We start from the raw sequence: 21,197 nt of genomic DNA, 5'->3' as shown, positions 1-21,197 counted from the left end.
GTGTGTCGAAAATTGACTTTATTTTCCATACGGAGAAATAACATATGCAGAGTCTAACCAAGGTCAATCTTGCCAAAAAAGCCCTCAAACCTGAAAACACATGAGGCAAAAGCGCAAAACATCACAAAACTAACTAAACACGCACATATTTTTGTATTGCAATCATTGTAGCCTACAGTTGTAACAGCGCGTAACAGTCGTTTTACTCCCCGGAGGCGCTCATTATAAAGAATGTTTAACGTGTCCCAAAAACAGCTATCAATTAATCACCAAACGTCTTATAAACAAGTATTGCCAGGAGCAATACTTGCATTTTTGCAAAAAATGATAACAATAGGCCTAGGCCTTTATATGGCTCTGCTCCTGCCTAGATTCGAACTCAGAACTGCCTGAAAGTTGCAGACCTGTTCTGGAAATACGTGCATTAACGATTAACCCACTCGACCGTCAGACAACGCTATCTGCTTCGAGTAGGCCTATTGGGTAGGACTGTAGCCTACACTGGTTGCTGTGGCACAGTCTTGAGTGACCGAATTCGTTTTTCTTTGTCATATGAATGCTGTCATTTTGTTAACATTACTGTTAAGGAGATGCTGTAGGCAAAGTCTATATTTCAACCTCGTTAGTGTAGTAAAAGAAATCAGAACTATTCACAAGGTTTCTGGGCAGCATATTTATGTTCTGTTAGCAAGCGAACTTCTCATGACTACCGACAAAGTAGCCTACTGCCAGCTGACGAAGCTCTCATTTTAAAACATTACTGAGAGACAGACACTGTACAATCAAGAAATCTTGCCACTGAATCCAAAACTATGTTTAACATTATGTACAAGGCTTAGGCTACAGTGGACTAGCATGTTGCAGGGGTTGCTAAAAACACAGAGAAACGCACTGAAAACTCGGCCAATCACAGCCCTTGCTGTCGAATGCGCCGTCTGGTTCGACCGTGGAACTCCACAGCGGACTATGCTGCCCCCAAGCGGCTGCAGTTGTACTTACATTTCACCATTCACCATGATCGTGAATGAAGTGTAAATTTTTAACTGGGACCCACTGTAGGTTGAGGTTCAAATCCCACTTGAAGCATTAGTGTTCGAATGCTGTTGGGTTGTGGAGGTTAGCATATTAGAATAGAATGCTGTTGGGCTCTGGAGGTTAGCACACTATAACATTACAGCTACTTGTCAATGAGGACTTGTAGTGCAAGGCAAGTATAACTGTATAATTATAGGCTGTTTATCTTATTTACTCCGACACAGCTGTAGCCTATAATTATTTGTTATTCTTATAATATTTGTCATTTCTTATACATATTTAGTCGGCTCTTCCACTTGACAGAACAACTCTATATCGGTTAAGGATGTCACGCATGAAACAATGCTGCAGAAACACGAAAATACGACTTTGAGTTTAGTAGGCTATCATTTTCAGTTCCTGTTTATCTATTGCACAATGGGTAATAATTTAAAGGAATCGTGTTGCAGTCTTGTAAATAGTGACCCTGCAAGATCCCTAGTCATTGCAAAATCATAGTCTGTGACTTAAAACTCTACTACTTGTCTTTAGATGTGAGAGGGTCTGAGACTGTAGTCTTTCGAAAATCTTTTCCAAATCTTTGCAAATCTTTCCAAAGTATATCAGTGTAAGGAGGGCTTGAGGTGAAAGTGCTGTGGAGAAATTGCAGGATTGTTTGGCTCTGCCACCTAACCACACCCAGTTTACCTGCTGGGAAACCCTGTAGCTCCGGAGCAGGGGCTCAGACCAGGATAAATTGTTTGCTTTCAGCCCTCAGTTCACTCTTTTGTTCATCTCAACCCAGCACTCCAGTGTGTCCTGCTCTGTGTCGTCTTTGAGTTAACGTAAAGTCATCCCTTTAATGACCCTCACTATGACTTTTGTGATGTTTATCAGTTTGTAGAGTAGCTCTGCCATCATGTGTAAAGTTAAGGTCTTTGTTTGTTGGTTTGGTGTGTTGGAGTCCCATGTGAGAGATGATTAGGTGATGTTGGTTGACTTGGGATGTCACGTATTGTTTAGTTGTACCTTATATAGCCATATGATTTCAGTTTATTGTTCAAATGTCAATTGGTTTGTTTGTGAGTTGGGATCTGTACTGATTACTCCATTTTCCAAGTTTGTTTCCTCTTTGATGCAGCACACATACAAGTAAAGAACAAAAGAACAGATGAATTGAAACTCAAATAAAGTTCACTTGTGTTGCACCGAAACCTGCCATCTCCGTGTCATCACTCCATACCATTGAGCCTTCTGACCGAGGCTCTGCCTGCTCGCCACACACTCACTCTACCTCGACCCACATCGCCCCCTACAGTTCCTTCAGTTGGGTTGTGGAGGTTAGCATACTAGAATAGAATACTGTTAAGAATACTGTTGGGTTGTGGAGGTTAGAACACTATAACGTTACAGCTACTTGTCAGGACTTGTCGTGGCAAGTATAACTGCATAATTATAGGCTGTTCATCTTATTGACTCCAACACAGAACCCACCCCCACCCTCCTTCACCTACCACCACAAATACAGTTCCATTCTGTGGGAAACACTGCCTTCCATTATCAGACCCTTCATCTTATCCATGACAAATGCATAGTCCTGTAGAATAGAGTATTGTTAGAATACTATTGAGTTGTGGAGATTAGCACACTAGAATACTACTGTTAGAATACTGTTGGGTTGTGGAGGTTAGCACACTAGAATAGGGTATTGTTAGAATACTATTAGGTTGTGGAGGTTAGCACACTATAATGTTACAGCACAGGGTAATCCTAATTTTATGCATCAAATTTATTCCAATCCAACTCAAAAGTTTTGAACAACACAAAGTGAAGGTTTTATCCAGATCAAAACTAAGAATAGATTATGTGATCTAATCAATTTCAGGATCCTTGTTTCCCTTTGAACAACCCATTTTCAAGATTTGATCCAATCCGATAGCCGAAATCCGGTAACCGAAATCCGATCACGTTTCTTTTGAACAATTGGGCCCAAACAATCAAAGCATATGTAAAACTAAAAAGCTATGCTACCTCATGTTCGTTTTGCTCGGACCCCGTAAATCACTGCTTACGGTTATATTTATTAGGGCCCGAGCACCGAAGGGCGCAAGGCCCTATTGTTTTTGTAAGGATTATTATTATTATTATTAGGGCCCGAGTACCGAAGGGCGTAAGGCCCTATTGTTTTTGTAAGGATTATTATTATTATTATTATTATTATTATCGAGTATTATTATTGTTATTCTACTTTTTTGCTTTCCTGTTTTTGAGGTGGTTAACATGGTCGAAAACTCTTGAAATTTGGCACACACGTCAGGTGTCACACATCGCAGTTAGGTACAAGAGCTTGACCCCGGGCATGGCCCAGGGACTCGCTAGCGCCCCCTTAGGTGACTGATCCCGTTGTTGGCAAATATTTTGAGGTGGTTAACATAATCGAAAAGTCTTGAAATTTGGCACACACATCAGGTGTCGCACAAAGCAGCTAGGTAAAAAAGCTTGGCCCCGGGTATGGCCCAGAGACTCACTAGCGCCCCCTTAGATGACTGATCCCGTGGTGGGCATATACTTTCAGCTACACACACCAAATTTGGTAGGTGTCTGTATCTCCCCAAGATGAATGACTTTCGTATGTACAATGCATTAGCCACGCCCAACAGGAAGTGAGGTATTTGGGATTTTGTGCAGACTAATATGTGATGAAATATGTGATGAATCATGATGCCAAAAGAGGTTCTTCCCATGGGTGAAAACGCATGAAATTTGACACACACATTAAGTGATACAGTGAATAGACAGGGATACAAGCTTGGCACCGGGCGTTGCCCAGGAACTCCATAGTGCCCCCTTATGTCACTGTGACTTGTGGTTGGCATATAGTTTTAGATACACACACCAAATTTGGTGGGTGTATGTAACTCCCAAAAACAAACCACTTTTGTATTAACATGCCATCTGAAACTTAAAAATATTGGATATCATTATTGTAATGATATTCACATGTGTAATTCACATGCCTAATATAGCGCCGCCATCTGGCCAAAAAGTGTATCAGAAATGTTCTTTGCTTAAAATGAATAATCTGAAATTTCTCAGGTTAATATATGTTATGATTATGATGACACACAATGGGCCTGCCTTGCATTGCGCCCCTACCTGGCTAATCAAGTAAATGTGCCAGAAAATAACATGCAAAAAACAATAGCACACACATCAAATATGTACATTTTACAAATGCACCACGTCGGTGCTTTGTTGGATCCTGAAATGTCACGGGTTGCGGCCCGCAGGTGCTCGGGCCCGCCATTGCCGCTTGCGGCTATATTCTATTCTTGGTTTTGATCAGGATAAAACCTTTGTGTTGTTCAAAACTTTTGAGTTGGATTGGAATAAATTTGATCCATAAAATTAGGATTACCCTGTGCTGTAACGTTATAGTGTGCTAACCTCCACAACCCAACAGTATTATAACAGTATTCTATTCTAGTATGCTAACCTCCACAACCAAACTGAAGGAACTGTAGGGGGCGATGTGGGTTGAGGTAGAGTGAGTGTGTGGCGAGCAGGCAGAGCCTCGGTCAGAAGGCTAAATGGTATGGAGTGATGACACGGAGATGGCAGGTTTCGGTGCAACACAAGTGAACTTTATTTGAGTTTCAATTCATCTGTTCTTTTGTTCTTTACTTGTATGTGTGCTGCATCAAAGAGGAAACAAACAGAAAATGGAGTAATCAGTGAAATGGGGTAAATCAGTACAGATCCCAACTCACAACAATAAACTGAAATCATATGGCTATATAAGGTACAACTAAACAATACTTGACATCCCAAGTAAACCAACATCATCTAATCATCTCTCACATGCATCTCTCACATGGGACTCCAACACACCAAACCAACAAACAAAGACCTTAACTATACACATGATGGCAGAGCTACTCTACAAACTGATAAACATCACAAAAGTCATAGTGAGGGTCATTAAAGTGATGACTTACGTTAACTCAAAGACGCACACAAAGAAGGACACACTGGAGTGCTGGGTTGAGATGAACAAAAGAGTGAACTGAGGGCGAGCAAACAATTTATCCTCGTATGAGCCCCTGCTCCGGAGCTACAGGGTTTTCCAGCAGGTAAACTGGGCGTGGTTAGGTGGCAGAGCCAAACAATCCTGCAATTTCTCCACAGCACTTTCACCTCAAGGACTTTGTGCAGATTTAAGTGTACATTCGAAAATGAGAAAAAATGTAATAATAATAATTATATATATATAATATCTCTACAAACCAATAGTATTCTAACAATACTTGATTCTACAGGACTATTTATTTGTCGTGGATAAGATGAAGGGTTTAACGAGGGAAGGCAGTGTTTCCCAGATAATTGAATTGTATTTGTGGTGGTAGGTGAAGGGGTGGGTGGGTTCTGTGTTGGAGTCAATAAGATAAACAGCCTATAATTATACAGTTATACTTGCCTTGCACTACAAGTCCATATTGACAAGTAGCTGTAATGTTCTAGTGTGCTAACCTCCACAACCCAACAGCATTCGAACACTAATGCTTCAAGTGGGATTTGAACTCTCAACCTAAGGATCACCAGTACAAGGCATTATCCCACTGAGCATAGTTACAGGGTGAATTACAGGGGGTACTGGAGGGTACTATACCCCCCAATGAAGACCCAGTACCCCCCACCCATACAGAAAAATCAAGGGAAAAATATATTCACATATATGCAGCTACATCCAGCTTATATTTAAATAGATGGCTACAATATATTTAATACATATATAGTACAAGAATGTATATATGCAAGTATATGTGGGACCCAGCAATGTAACATATATGTGGATATCGTACATGAACATATATGGTGAATATATTCAATTAACTTATTTGCACAAAGGCAGTGATAGGTGGGGTTTACAAAAAACCTTCAACTTCAAAATACGTCACTACCAATGTCCTCTAAGGTCGTTGGAATAACGGTTAAAATGTTTGCAGCTTTTTCACTACATAAGCATAACTAACAGCTACTACTAGTACAAATGTAAAACGTTTGCTCTGGTTAAGTAGATTGGCGGGGAGTATGAGGGCAAAACCAGTATTTTGCCGACTGACTGCATTAGTAGACCTAACGTTAATGAGAAAGACTTTTTCAACGGCTCTGGATGGGACAACATCTTGCTAGAAACAAACATTATGTGGTGGAGGGGAGGAAGGCTCTTGGCCGGTTTTCGAGGCCATGGTGGTCAAAATTGCTTTCATATAACATTTGCAGAAGTTAATGTCCGACTTAACAATGGTATTATTTGTGGAAGCTGGAAGGTAACCGTTGCTACTTTCTGTAACATTAACGTTAGCATAAATTAGCCAGCGCTAGCTTTATTATTTTACACCTGAAAGGGGTTTGGACAATTAATGAAAACGACTTGTAATGACCATATTTGGTAGTATATTTGCCTCTGGCATGTGGATTGATAGCTAGGCATAAATAGAAGCTAACTTATGATTTGTCATGCAAGACAGAAAATGTAACGGTTAACATTACTAGAGCTAGCCTAAGGTGTAGACATTCTATGCACTGGGGTTTAGCTAGCTAGCTGCTATTGTTGCATCATGGACAACACTTAGAGCTAACATTAGCTTTTAAAAATATCTTTTTTAGATAGGACGTAATGTGGTATGTGCTGGAGAGTATTAGAGTGGACGTGAATGGAAATGATATTGCAAGTAATGTGTTTTCTTTTTGTGCACTATCAAACTACTTTGTCATGCTTTGTGCACTGACATTCTTGCAAAACCATTCATACCCATGCTAAATTATGGAAATGTAAAAGTTGAATTGTATTGAAAAGGACCATGTATGGTCATGTAGTATATTTGAGCACTGAAACCCCTTTTTTTTACATTTTAGAGAGGGAGGCAACACTCGAAAGCTACATCAAAGACACCGGAGGAAGGACCAGAAGACCTGAGACCAAGATGACCCAAGCCCAACCCGTAGTATGCTTCACTGACAAATGTTGATGTTGATGCTTCATCATCACATAGACCAAAGGTAATCAAAAATTAATGTTTACTTATGAATATATCTTTTTTGTTAACCCTTTCGTGCCCGTGCCGAACATTCCATTTTGGTGCTGGATGACCTCCTTACACAAAAAAAACTTATTTCTTGAGTATAATACATACCATCAGTGGGATATACATACCATTGTAATCAGAAGGGTCAGTTCTATCAAATGATGTAAAATACATATGGTAATGTTGATCTAGTAATGAACAGTCTTCGAAAATCCTCTCCAAATGTATACCGAAATTCGTTAAAATTGAATTTCATTCGCATAAAAATGAATTTTCATCATATTTCATGTTCAGCAAGTTGTGGGCTATTTAACAAAAAAGACTGAATTGGAATATCATTAACCTTTCAAAAGTTATGATAAATTAAGTGATAAGTGTAAAAAAAATGCAGTAAACGGGATTTAGAATGTTGACAGAATTCACATTCTCTTTCTCACCAAAAACATAAAAGTATGCATAAAAACTAATAATGAAGTCAGACACAATGGTTTAGATTTATTTGGTCCATCAGAATAAACCATTTATTTGTATATAAGCAAATGCTACAGTCAACAATAATGATATATAAAAGAAAAACATGTACCTTACCAGTAATACAGGAAGTAAGTATACTGTATATTTATTGAAGATCAATTCTGAATAGAGACATAGAATACATTTGATTCAACAACTTCCTTATATAAATTAGTGTAATATGAAAATGATATACATCTATAAAATGTATTACTTATGAAAAGCTAGGAATACAATCAACTTCAACATCACTCAAAAATCAATGTGTCTAAACATTTGAAAGTGGATAACATAGAACAAGCCTGTTGAGAATAAACACATACACACATATACACACAAACTCACACACACACACACACACACAGAGGAGGATAGGGAAAGGTGGGGTGGGGAACCTGAAGGTTAAACACAGAAGACCTATGACTCATAACAGAACGCATCCCCTTCTGTAGAATGCCAAATCTGACAGCAATTTTGTTTACCAAAAAGCAGTCACCTACCGCTAAACTCCAGGCCATACAAGCTACTTTAGTGTTATTATGTATTGTTTTTATAACAAAGTCAACAATTTTTCTTTGGCTCCTGCTGTACAGGAATATGTACTTGATGAAAAGACGACAGAGTAGTAGTTGGAGCAGCTGAAGGCTTAGGCTGAAATTTTGACCGAAATGCCTGCCAGCTGTTGTGATAGATTTTCACCAAAGTCGTTCTGGCTGTAGCTACCAAACCTAGGTTCAACACCAGATTCTGCATTGCCAAACTTGAAATAATAAGAAACTACTGAAACAGCAATGTCAATGGAGAAAAAAAAGTGTACACAATATGTATTTCTCATTTGGTCAACGCTCCTGATCCCTTCAGAGACTTGGTTCCCAGTAGCAATGGATATTAGGGAGGAAGTGAAGTCCCATGTCAATGATCAATCCCAGAAAACTGTGAAACTCTTCTGGGGTCTCTTCGATCCCATGCCCCTGCACTGTGTGTTTGCATACTGACGCCTACTAAGCACAACCTCCCACCCGCTCGGTTGGTAAAACCACATATGCCTGGGACAACAACATAAAAATCAACATAACAAGTCTATTTCACAGTGTTTTAGTGGCAGTCTACACCACCCTACGCACGCCACCTAAATCTATACCTTCTTCCTCCATCCTCACATGGTCTTCAACATTGTGAGCGCAAGCTCATCAACAGTCAGCTACCTCTTCAGGCCTGCAAGGAGGTCTGTGTAGGTCTTGTCATCCTCCATCTGAAACAACAGTAAAATCATACAAATGTAATACATTTATTAATTTAAAAAATAAAATCACAAAACTACAGATGTGTGTGTGTGTGTGCACATACATACACAAGAAGAGGTAGCCTAAACTATTGAAGCATTTTGAGTAACTCAAAAAATATATAGAAGTATGAAAAGTCATTTTATTACACATGGGTTTAGCTACCCTAAATCTGATTGCCTGGCTGGCATTAAGATAAAGACAGATTACATTTCACCTAGTAACTAACTGCTTAAATGCAATAATGACATTTCTGACATAATATGTGATTTCACATCATGTTTTCTATAAAACTACATATTGAGAAGAGTAGAATATCAAGTCATGCCATCTTAGAAAATGTTGAGACAAGCACGTCTGATGTTTGTCATTTAGAAGTTAGCAAGGTAAAACAGTTCACTACAAACTGCCTAGCGAGGTAACAACCCGAGGAGAGGCAATACGTTAATTAGCACTACATTTCTGACAGAATCCATTGATTTCACATCTTGTTTTCTACAACTACATATTGAGAGGAGTAAAAATATCGCTCAACTTATTTCATGTAAGAGAACGCAACTTAGAAACGCGGCGCCCATTGATTTATTCAGCTTTGGTATGCTATACTGACTTGCCAATATTGTCACGGTCGGGTCTAGAACCCAGGCTGCCGGAGTGGCAAACTGACTTTTAACCCACTAGGCCACTGAGACTAATGACTCAAGTGCAGAGCAGACAAAGTAAGATTAACTGAGTTTATTTCAGGTTTTAGACACAAAAGCTCAGAAGATCCGAAAAAGTCAAAAACAGTCCAAAAAGTTAAATCCAAAACCTCAATCCAAGGCGTAATCCAGAAAATCAAAGTCCAAGAGCCAAGCCAGGGTTCAGATAACAGAGTTCAGTCCGAGGAAGGAAAGGCAAACAAATCCAATAGGAGAATCCAAAGGAGATACCGTAAACAGTCCGGGTCAACACAGAGGTAAAGAATCCACAGGGCAAAAACGTCCACAAATTTCCACAAAGGCTTAGAGCTTGAGACACACAGGGTAATCACGAAGACTTAGCAAAGACACAGACAAAGAGCAGGGTTTAAATACACTGACACAATGAGGAAATGAGACATGTGACCAGAGACAATGAGGAACAGGTTAATTGGATAACAAGAGGATTGGGTAACAAGTGACTAGCTAGGGACAGAACAGAAGTTTTTGGCGACATCTAGTGGCCAAAATAGTTAATGCGTGACAAATATAATGCTTACCTAACAAGCAAATTGGTACTAGAAAACAAACTTACTTACAGGTTATATACTAACAGGTTTTTAAATGAAACTGTCAAATGAAAATAACCGATATCAAAAGCAAACGAGAATACTGCAAGCAGTTCAGAGTAATGCAGCTAGCTAAAGTTACATGACGATGCACTTAGCCCCCGTTATGCCATAATGTTGACGCTGATGAGAAAGCATATTACTGTCAAATAACATGATTTTATGACTACAAATTAAGATTAACCATAACTAGAAACGATGTAAAATATATATTACCTCAGTTTATCCAGCTGTGTGGTTTCCAGTCGGAGGTAAACTCCAACGAAGTGCAGGTGGCATCTGGCGGTCCATGTTAAAATGTCTGACTGAAGTGAAAAGTTTTTTTCACTCATCTTCAAGTATCAAAACATTTTCGCGCCATAAACCCCTTAACCAATCATATCAAATTGAAGCTTATTTGTCAGCATTACGGGGAAGATTTCAGAAATAAAATCAGTCATTGGACAGCTGAGATATTAGATGATTGGTCATCGTTAAAATTTTAACGAAATTAGAACGGTCGGGCTTGTAAGGGTTAAAGGTCTATTTTCGAATGCAGAACATAACCTTTTGTTTCTGAGAATTTATACATTTGTTTGAGTAGTTTTGATCTTTTGAATGACAAGAAATTAGCTTCAAGCTACTGGGGACACAAATTGAACTGAAATACCTTTCCAACCATGTCTTTCTATGATGGTTGGTACAGCTTCCCTACAGTCTCAGATAGCAATCTCAGATGGGAGACACTTCATGAGTGGGAATATCCCAGGACATTACATATTACGCAAGTATACCCTTTACCAACGCCACTCTCATTCATGCTGTATATTCTGTTCACTTGCAGGTTTCAGAGAAGGCTGGTAGAGCTCTCTATGAGTGTGAGCTGTGGTGGGAGATAACCCAGAACTGACAACCACCTAAAGAAGAGGTGGCGATAATGGCTCTCCAAGAGGAGGTTGTGAGTCTGAAGGCTTTTATTCAACAAGGTTTGTGTTTTCATACAGATGTGAACTTTTACATTAAAATGTACATGTTTAACTTTAATGAAATAGCAGCTTCTTGGTTGTACAAGTTTAGTAAAAATTTGAGGATGAAACTAACTTTTTCTTTCAGTGTGTATCTGTGTGCTTCTCTCTTCTGTGTATATGATATATTAGTTGTGTTGTCTCATTTAAAAGTGTTGTGTGGCTGTCGGTGTGGACTGCTTCACATTTTCGCCTCACCATCATATATCTTTTCTGTGTTAGTAAACTGTAACTATTTGAGGTCCTAATTGATTGTGCTATTTTTTAGGAGGCACTTAGAGGGAATGCCTGGACCCTGAGAGGACTAAGACGATAATTGGTGAGTTTATTTTATTTGTATGTCTTTCTCTCCAACTCACTTTGTATTTATCTCCAATAATTGTGATAACACAACAGTGTTTCTGCAATTTAGCATCTGTATTTGTGTCACTAATGTTTTGCATGTTCTATTTGTATATGTTCTGTCCTATTCAGGGGCCACCAGAGGCCACCCTGAAGCAGTTCCCAGGCCAGACACTCACTCCAGATTGCTGGGCCAGGCAATAAATGCCAAAGTGACAGAACTGAGGTTCCATAACAAAAACAAAGATTTCCAATAAAATAGAATAAAAGATAACAGAAGTGTTGTGTGTTTCTTCCTCTTTATACTGATACTATGGTTGATTTTGAGTAAACACAATAGTGAAATATTTATTGATCAATGCAGAACATATCAAACCATAGTAGAATATGAACTATATTAGAGAAATATATGTCTGAAATATATAGATCATGTGATCAGAATCGTCATCAAGGGTCATGTGATCATGCTTCTTAGTGTCATATATTTAAATATATTTATTTATATGCATAAAATATAAGAAAGTGGCCAATATTGAATATTTACTTATATTTTGAAATATATTGATACATACATGGAAATATATGTATTTAACATAGATGTAAATATATTTATTTAACATAGATGTGCTTATACTGGAATATGTTCAAGCTGCATATATGTTAGTGTTGCACGGTGTATTGATACTAAAAAGGTATCACGATGCCTTCACGCAAAAAACGATACGATTTCCGACGTTTTTAGAATCGATACTTTATTAAAATAATAACGTTCTGCGTCTGTGTGAACTGCTGCTCTCACTGCTCCTTGCACGCATCTAGGCAAGTGGGCGTGTCAAGCAGGCATCTCTGAGTGAGTGAGTGCGCAGCTAACGTCAACAAAGTTCTTTGCCGACAGTCCTCTGCCTTGTGGATAAAACAAAAGGTGAAGTGAAATCTGGAACTATATGGGATACATCAGGAATAGTGAAGGCAAGCCATCAGGTACCAGTGATGGGCAGTAACGCGTTAGAAGTAACACGTTACTGTAATCCAATTACTTTTTTCAAGTAACGAGTAAAGTAAGGGATTACAATTGCAAAAACAGTAATTAGATTACTTTTACTTTCCTGCAAGCAGCCTGCGTTACTGCGTTACTAAAACGTGATTTTGCCATAGACAGTAAAAGAATTTGGTATTTTGCCATATGGATTTTGTGAGACTAACTCCTGACAATGATGTAGGCTATAGCTGCGCGATATAGATGTAAACAACAGACACCGTGTACAAGACATGGAGTGCAGGAGAGCCTTGAACATGGAGCATTTAATTCATTGCAGTTCAGACATTAAGAAAAAAACATTAACGCTGTACACTCTTCTGGGGAGAAAAATGTTGTCTACAGCGAAAAATTCCACCTCAAATCTGAGCAAGCACCTAACAAGCCGGCACAGGAATGTGAAACTCATTGAGACACCCAGATCCCGACATGACTGCTGCAGCAACAGGTGAAAATAGAGGACGTCGCGGGTTCCCTGTAGCCTACTGGCCCGTTATAACAGGAGCCAGGGCATTATAAGATTCTGGCTGCATTCACTGTGATTTGGAAAATGGGCAAAAATTAATGTGGTCTTTGCCTTTTTGTAATGGGGCTGGTGAGTGTTGAAGTCTTCAATAATTAGTTTCCCTTAAACCAGCGTTTCTCTACTGGGTCGCGGAGACATGCCATAGGGCGCGAAAAACAGGATTTTTAAAAAAATTTTTTATCTGTAGCCTATTCCCAGGTAGCAATGGACGCACTGTGTTATTCATAGGGAAGCGCTCGTGTCAAAGCAGCGTGAGCGCATGTTTGAATCTGCAAGCACGTTCACTAATGAACATTTCTTGAAGCTGGCCTATCTTTGCGATATATTTGGAAAGCTCAATGAGTTAAATCTCCAGTTACAAGGCAAAGACGTGGCTGAACGTCAGCAAGACCAAGGAGATTGTTGTTGACTTCCGTAGAGGTCACACCCAACACCTGCCACTGACCATTGACGGTGCTGTGGTGGAGAGAGTGAGCAGCACCAAATTCCTGGGGGTGCACATCAGTGAAGACCTCTCCTGGACCACCAACACTGCATCACTGGCGAAGAAAGCTCAGCGCCGCCTGTACTTCCTGCGGAAACTCAGGCGAGCGAGTGCTCCACCAGCCATCATGACCACATTCTACCAAGGCACCATTGAGAGCATCCTCTCCAGCTGTATCGCTGTGTGGGGCGGAAGCTGCACTGAATACAACAGGAAAGCCCTGCAGCGCATAGTGAACACAGCTGGAAGGATTATTGGTGCTTCTCTCCCCTCCCTGAAGGACATTTACACCTCCCCCGCAAGGCGCAAGGCGACCAAAATTGTGAGTGATGCAAGTCACCCCGCTCACAATTTGTTTGATCTACTGCCCTCTGGGAAGAGGTACAGAAGCCTGCGCTCCCGCACCACCAGACTCACCAACAGCTTCATACACCAGGCTGTTAGGATCCTGAACTCTCTCCCCCCTCTCCCCCCTCCACCCTCAGCTACATAACATCCTGGACTTTTAGACCCAAAATGGCTGCCTTGCACTACTCCACTTGCACTACTCCACTTGTACACTTGCAACTTGTTGTTGTTGTCCTGTTGTCCTGAACACTTCTGAACACACTTCTGCTGCTCTTACATAACTTGCACCACTATGCCACTTGCATACTTAGGTCAAACAAAACTACCTCAGCCATTTATTGGCCTGACTTTTGCACTATTATATTGACTGTCTACTGTATGCACAATTGCACAATTTCTACCAAATTTTGCTGCTCTTATTTCTTCATTGTATGTGCCTTCTTATTTTTACTTTTTATATTGTTTACTTGAATGTTATGTTTGGCTGTGGACCTAATTGGTAAAATATGTCTTGTCTCCACCGTGGGATAGTAGGAAACGCAATTTCGATCTCTTTGTATGTCTTGACATGTGAAGAAATTGACAATAAAGCAGACTTAGACTTTGACTTTGAAAGACAAGCACCTACCTCACCTAGCAGATAAGATTACTGCATTCACCAAAAAACTTGAGGTATGGGACAGGCGCCTCGATTGCAACAGTATGCCTTTGAGAATCTGAGTGAAATCGGCTGAAACGTCTGCTTCCGGGAGCCACTCTTGTGATCCCATGTATTAAACAGTAGGCCTACATCACATCCCTGCAAAGTTTATTTCAAAAATATTTCCCAACCAGCAGTGCTCAGTATGACTGGATTATGGATCCATTTAATGCAGCATGTTGGTATTTCATTGAGTATATTGTACAATGCTGTAAAATATTGGCCTATGCTTCCTAATATGTTGCTGGAAAACAGAAATATGTGTGTTTAATTTACAATGGCACATTATGTATTTATTTATTATTATATCTGCAGCACCAGCTGATTTTAACTCTGCTGAAGAGGATATATTTAGAACTTGTCATTATTTCAATACATTTGACAATTTTAAGCTTGACCTACCACTTTCTTAGAGCGATGAGGGGCAGGTGGGGCTCGAAAAGGCCCCCTTGATCAAAGTGGGGAATGAAAGAAAAAGTTTGAGAACCACTGCCTTAAACTAAGCATTTACATGAAGCACAGTAGCCTATGCCGATTGAAACACATTCCGATCAGGTAGGTGCTACCAGGCTCATATAGGCTTTCACTTTTAATTGCAAACAGAAAATGTCTAGCTAGCTGTTTATACCAACTTAATATCATGACTATTGCTAATATAGTGCCAAATGTGGAGTTTGTGGACTAGCCATAGGCTTATATTTGAATGGAGCTGATCATTATGAGAGTTGTGTAGATGCTCTTAAAGTGACAGCGCACCATTTATAAATGAGTTAAAATGCATCAAATTAGTAGTATTTCTTAAGAAATATTTTAAACTAACAGTTCTGCTTTGGGCACCAAAATAGCCAGCAGCGGCACTGCACACACACAGTTCAAACACATACTCTTCTTGATAATAGAACAGCCTAAATGTGGCATGCAACAGCATTTTCTGTTTTGGTAAATGCATTACTCCTCTCTGCACTGCAACTGTTAAAAGATGTAAATGTTAATAGAGACTTTGGTTTTAATATTTTTTTTTGCTGTATTTTATTTACATCTATTTGAATGAAGGAGTATACACACCAAAAGGTTAAGATTGAAACTAATAAAACCAAGTTTTAAAAAAGCGTATTCAGGTTGTGTATAGCTAGTGTGTTTTTGTAAAGTAACTAAGTAATTAGTAAAGTAACTAATTACTTTTGAAAATAAGTAATCAGTAAAGTAACTAGATTACTTTCTTGGATCAGTAATCAGTAACTAATTACTTTTTCCAAGTAACTTGACCAACACTGTCAGGTACACAGAGGTCCTTTGTAAAATATGTTTCAAAGTCATTTATAAGCAGTAGCCTAGGCTACGCATGGCTAAACACCTCGCAGACATATCCCAACATTTTTAAAGAGTTCAAAGAACGACAGGTCAACGAATATGCTCTAGAAAACACGACTACATGGTTAGTGCCAAGTTCTTCTCTTCTGTTTTAGTCTAGCCTATGTGAAACGAGTAGGCCTATGGTTCTCTGGGATAAAGCGAACCTTCCTTCATCAATGAATTTTGACGAGACATAACGAGGTAATCATGTTGACGAGACATAACGAGCTGTAGCCTAATCATAGGGTGCTAACGTGATGAAAGCGCAATGTTCACGCCAGAATATCATTACCATAACTTGTAAACAATCTATTTCATGTTCGGTCAGTACTGGTAATATTTGTCATGGCATGTAGACTGCAATTTGTTCAATAATTATTGCCCAGATGTTGAATAGGCTACCCGAAATGCGCTAATTAAAGCCCACAGCATATTACCACCAAAGCGTGAGTCCTAATAATAATAGCGGCTTATTGGTGGTAGCAAATCATGTTATCAAAGAAATGGACGTAATGTAGGAATGCACACAGAGATATAATGCAACAGGTAATGGTGTAGGCCTATCTGACGAAGACCTGAGTGGTTGGAACGTCGTACTTTTTTTTTTAACACATTTTTCCCGTTGCAACTGTCAAAGAAATCCCATGAACACGGGAAGGCCTAGGGTAGCCTATACTGTACATGGCCTAAAGATTAGGCCCCCCTGCATAGCATTCAGTGATTTGCATGCAGTAGTTTCAACACTGACCTTGATCTAGCCTAGTTGACTATTTAAAGCTACTTTATTGCCAAAACACAACACAATGTAAATTAACTATAACAAACAATAAAGGACTTAATCACACAAAGTAGGCCTACTATTTTACTGACTATAAAAAAAATTAATTATGTAGGAAGTTTAGAACCCAGAATTGAACTGCACACTACAAAAGTGCACCGAATTCAACACAAATGACCCAATACACTTGGAGCAGGTAGGAGTCCTTCTTTTTTCCAGATATCTTAGGATTTCGCCGTAGTATCGTTTCAGTATCGAGCATCGTGATATTTATGGCAGGTATCATATCGAAGTCATAATTTTGGTATTGTGACAACACTAATATATGTGATATATTATTTTTCTGTATGGGCAAAGAGACAGAAATATCAGTTTTGAGGGGGTCAGATATTTTTTCTAATATTGTGAAAAATATCATTACAGTTACAATACAAGTCAACTCCTGTTTTCACTGTAGGAACATTTTTATGTAAAGCGATTTCAGAAACCCCTATTGTGGACCGTTACCATTTTTAACCACCCGTGGCTAGAAACAACTGAGCAAGTGTTAACATTGAATGACAAAACGCTAGGTAAATTCCTCCATTAGGCTAAATTCGGTTTGCTGCTGACGTGCATGGGTAAATGTAAGTTGCTAACTGACGTCTAGCTTGTTGAAAATGTGTTATTTTACAACCTTCATTTATAAACATGTTTGTTCTTTCATAGCTCATGTCACCTCTTCATACATTGAATTACTGGCTACTTACCTGCTACTTACTTACCCACTGAGGCTAGTAAAGTGTACCTTGGTTAGTTACCAAGGTTAATTAGCAAGGTAATTCTCTATTTAAATAAACTTTTACTGTACATTGTGGTGAGGTAAAATCGATTGCCATTTCCAAGGAGATGAACTCCATAGCCTAGGTATCCATTCTCATTATATCTTGAATAAATTATTGTGCCCTTTTGAAATTAGTTTGGCACAGATCCTGTGTTTTTATATTACCGGTATGCACAAGAGGGTCTGATGTAGCTAAGCCTACATCAGTGAAACCTGTGGAAACATAAAAAGACCAAAGTAGCCTAGGCTAAATATGTGCTAGTATTTTAATTTGTTTTTAATTGGTTGGTATTGTTTTTACATTCTATTATTTCCTATTTTTAGTTTGATAAATGTAGTTTCATCGGAGAACCCTGATACTATCTTAATGAAACTATTTTTTATCTACAAACAATTACATTAAAAGTGTAGGTGCAGTTAGGTTTTATACACTGTTCGTGTCAAATGTGTTAAGGACCAGCAGACAGGAGAGGCACAGAATAAAAGCCGTGAGCAGGCCGCAGGGAGACGACAAGATGAGGGCAGAGGGCAGAGTTGATCAAAACAGTTCTCTTTTGGATATACAGTATAAAAACGATGAGATATTCTGTAGCCTACTGATTATCAGTTTGTTGCATGTTTAGACCTTGTATGTGTGTTGCACAACACATGTTGCACTTGGCGATCAAGGTGGGGATTAATATGGTAATATACCATTATGGTCAGAAGAAGTGAAGGAGCAGTACCCCCCAATTATGGTGGGATAATTCGCACTCTGCCACTGAGCCACTGTCAATCCTATATGTTGGCCAGTCACATTCACATGGTGAAAATGTGTGTTGGTAAACACACAAGAAAAACTCCAAGCATACATTTGACAATAAAATGAAGGGCTTTCCTGAAAGAGTACACCTGAAATCTTTTTGAAATTCTGGGGCAATTAGACATTTGTAGAGAAGAACACTAATGGATGAAATATAAATATGATAGACTTAATGATGAAGGAAAAATAGTAAACAAAGAAGTTCCCCTAAATGCCAGAGTGTCTCGGCATTCTGATTCTTGGCAACTAATGACTGTGTATGTTGATTGCCTGATGTCATTCAGGTGCTGTTCAATGGTGTGAATCTTCAATAACCAATTGTATTCGAGCTAGAGCCTAAAGCACTACCGGGGATTCAAACTCTCAACCTAACAAACACCAGCACTAGGCATTATCCCACTGAGCCACTGACAATCCTACATATTTGGCAGTCACATTCACATGGTGAAAATGTGTGTTGGCAAACACACAACATCAAGAAAATTCCTAGCATACATTTGACAATAGAATTAAGAGCTTTATAAAAAAGAGTACAGATCTGAAAATGTGCACTGTTAATGGTATCCACATAATGATGGTTGTGTTGTTGTTCTCCAAGGGAAAAAATGTACTCATATAGGAATATAGGTGATATAGGAGAAATGGGCTGAGTGGTCAAACTTTATTGGTCTATATCTCTGAAATGGAACAACATATCCACATTCTTTTGATAACTTTTGTGAGGCTTTGTCTAAACATTGTCTGTGAGAATTTTGGTGAAGATTTGATAATTTTTGAAGCCTGTGAAACTTTTTATGATGTTTGGCTTTTCTCTGAAATTGTGGCAAAAGTAAACATTTTTAGAGCATAGGACCAGGGTGAAAAAGACGCATCTGAATGTAGAGATTAATATGATGAAAGAATTTTGAGTCTAGGTCAATCTGTTAAGGAGAAATAAGCATTTTTGACAAGAGCGCCACCTTTGGGTGCAGTACCCCAAATTTTGGGTTATGGGTAGTGGGGGGTACTGGTAACAATACTTGAAAATGTGAAGTTTCTAGGATTTACGGTTTATAGGAATATAGGTGATCTAGGAAAAATGGCCTAAGTGGCCTAACTTTATTGGCCTATATCTCTGAAATGGAACAAAATATCAAAATTCTGAGCGATAACTTTTGTGAGGCTTGGTCTAAACATTGTCTGTGAGAATTTTGGTGAAGATTTGATTATTTTTGAAGAGTGTGAAACTTTTTATGTTTGGCTTTTCCATGAAATTGTGTCAAAAGTAAACATTTTTAGACCATAAGACCAGGGCCAAAAATATGCATCTGAGTTTAGAGATTAATATTATGAAAGAATTTTGAGTCTAGGTCAATCTGGTAAGGAGAAATTAGCATAATTAACTTTTTATTCCAATAGCGCCACCTTTGGGTGCAGTACCCCAGATTTTGGGTTATGGGCAGAGGGGGGTACTGGTTAACCTGGCAATAGCCAGATGAATTTCGCTCCGCCTAGCTCCACTCATCCATCTGGAACCGATCCATTGAAGTGTTGCTTCAGAAGGCTGGGCCTAATCAAAAAATGCTTGCATATGATTGAATAAGCCACTTGTCCGTCATCTATTGACGTGCTACTTCAACCACTCACATCGAAGCCAACCCGTGACGCTAATAACAGACTCACAGTCGCTTCTACGCTATGTCACATCTATGAAACTCCCGCCCTGCGTCCTGTTGGCTAAACCATAAAGTTGGTTGGAGAAATCACTCTCAATGGAAGAGGTCCCAGATGGATGTGAGTGAAGCTAGGCGGAGCTAAGCGGAACGACATTCATCTGGCTAGGGTCAGGTTAGGTACTGGTAACCATACCTGAAAATTTGAAGAGTTTTGGAGTTACGGTTTAGGCTGCAGTATGACTTTTACAGAATTTTGGCCAAAAATGAACGGTACAGAAACAATAGCTACGCTGCTCGGACCCCTAATAATAGGAAAACGTAAAAACACAATGGGTGCCTTCACAGCTTCGCTGCTTGGCCCCCAATAACATGTCATAAGACTGGCAGCCTTAACCCTTTACCCCCCCACAAGCCGATATATTATTAGCCGACAAATGAAAAAATGAAAATATTATTATCGGTCCGATAACAGAATTCTGGCCGATAATTTCCGCCGATATTTTTTAAAGTCCTAATTTAGGCCTACGTAAGGTCCGTCTGGCTACACTGAGCTACTTGAGCTTGGTTGGCTATACTTTTTCCTCAATATAATGTCAGCGGTGTGAATGTATTTCACCACTCTAACAAAATCTGTGGATATGCGTTCATTTGGGAATCTGTGCATCTCAAAATCCTCTCGTGAATGATTCGCCATTTAACCTTACCAGAGCGGAGCTCAGCCCTATCTAGAGCCGTCTTGTGCTGGTGTGTTTGCACTTTACTGCGCTGGTTGGGGAAACAAATAAACAAACTCGTTATGGGACGAGTACATAAGTAGGCCTAGTTCTAAGTTGTGTTTTAGTATTATATTTGCATTACTTTAGCTTGGGTTTTGTATTATTACCTAGAAATATGCTAACCATTCGTGCTTCAGTTCCAGACAGGTCATCATAATAAGTTATTAAAACCTTCGGGGCTAACGCCTTTCATTTCTGCTGCAGCAGGTTCTGCGCAACAGAGTAGACGGACATAAGATACAGTATGAGGAGTTGCAGCTTTATTCAGTTACCCGCAGTTGAAACTAAACCTAAGTTTCCCTCACAAACTCTGATTTGGTCGCTATACTGAAGCTTATTCCAAGCTGAGCCGTTTATGAGCG

The 21,197-nt window shown here is 39.3% G+C and overlaps 1 protein-coding gene and 1 long non-coding RNA gene across 2 annotated transcripts in view; one reads left to right on the top strand and one right to left on the bottom strand.

Moving 5' to 3' along the window:
- LOC125300240 (desmoglein-2-like) overlaps nucleotides 1-21,197 on the bottom strand; it is a 68,006-nt gene that overhangs the window by 14,318 nt on the left and 32,491 nt on the right. The window lies entirely within an intron of this gene.
- LOC125300556 lies at nucleotides 6,979-11,796 on the top strand. Its single transcript, XR_007194577.1, has 4 exons — nucleotides 6,979-7,077; nucleotides 11,032-11,173; nucleotides 11,481-11,531; nucleotides 11,697-11,796. It is a non-coding gene; the product is annotated as an uncharacterized LOC125300556 (long non-coding RNA).

This window comes from Alosa alosa, chromosome 9 (genome assembly GCF_017589495.1).
Source record: "Alosa alosa isolate M-15738 ecotype Scorff River chromosome 9, AALO_Geno_1.1, whole genome shotgun sequence".
Classification (NCBI taxonomy): Eukaryota; Metazoa; Chordata; class Actinopteri; order Clupeiformes; family Clupeidae; genus Alosa; species Alosa alosa.
Note: the sequence above shows the minus strand (reverse complement) of the source record. Positions and strands in the feature narration are given on the sequence as shown.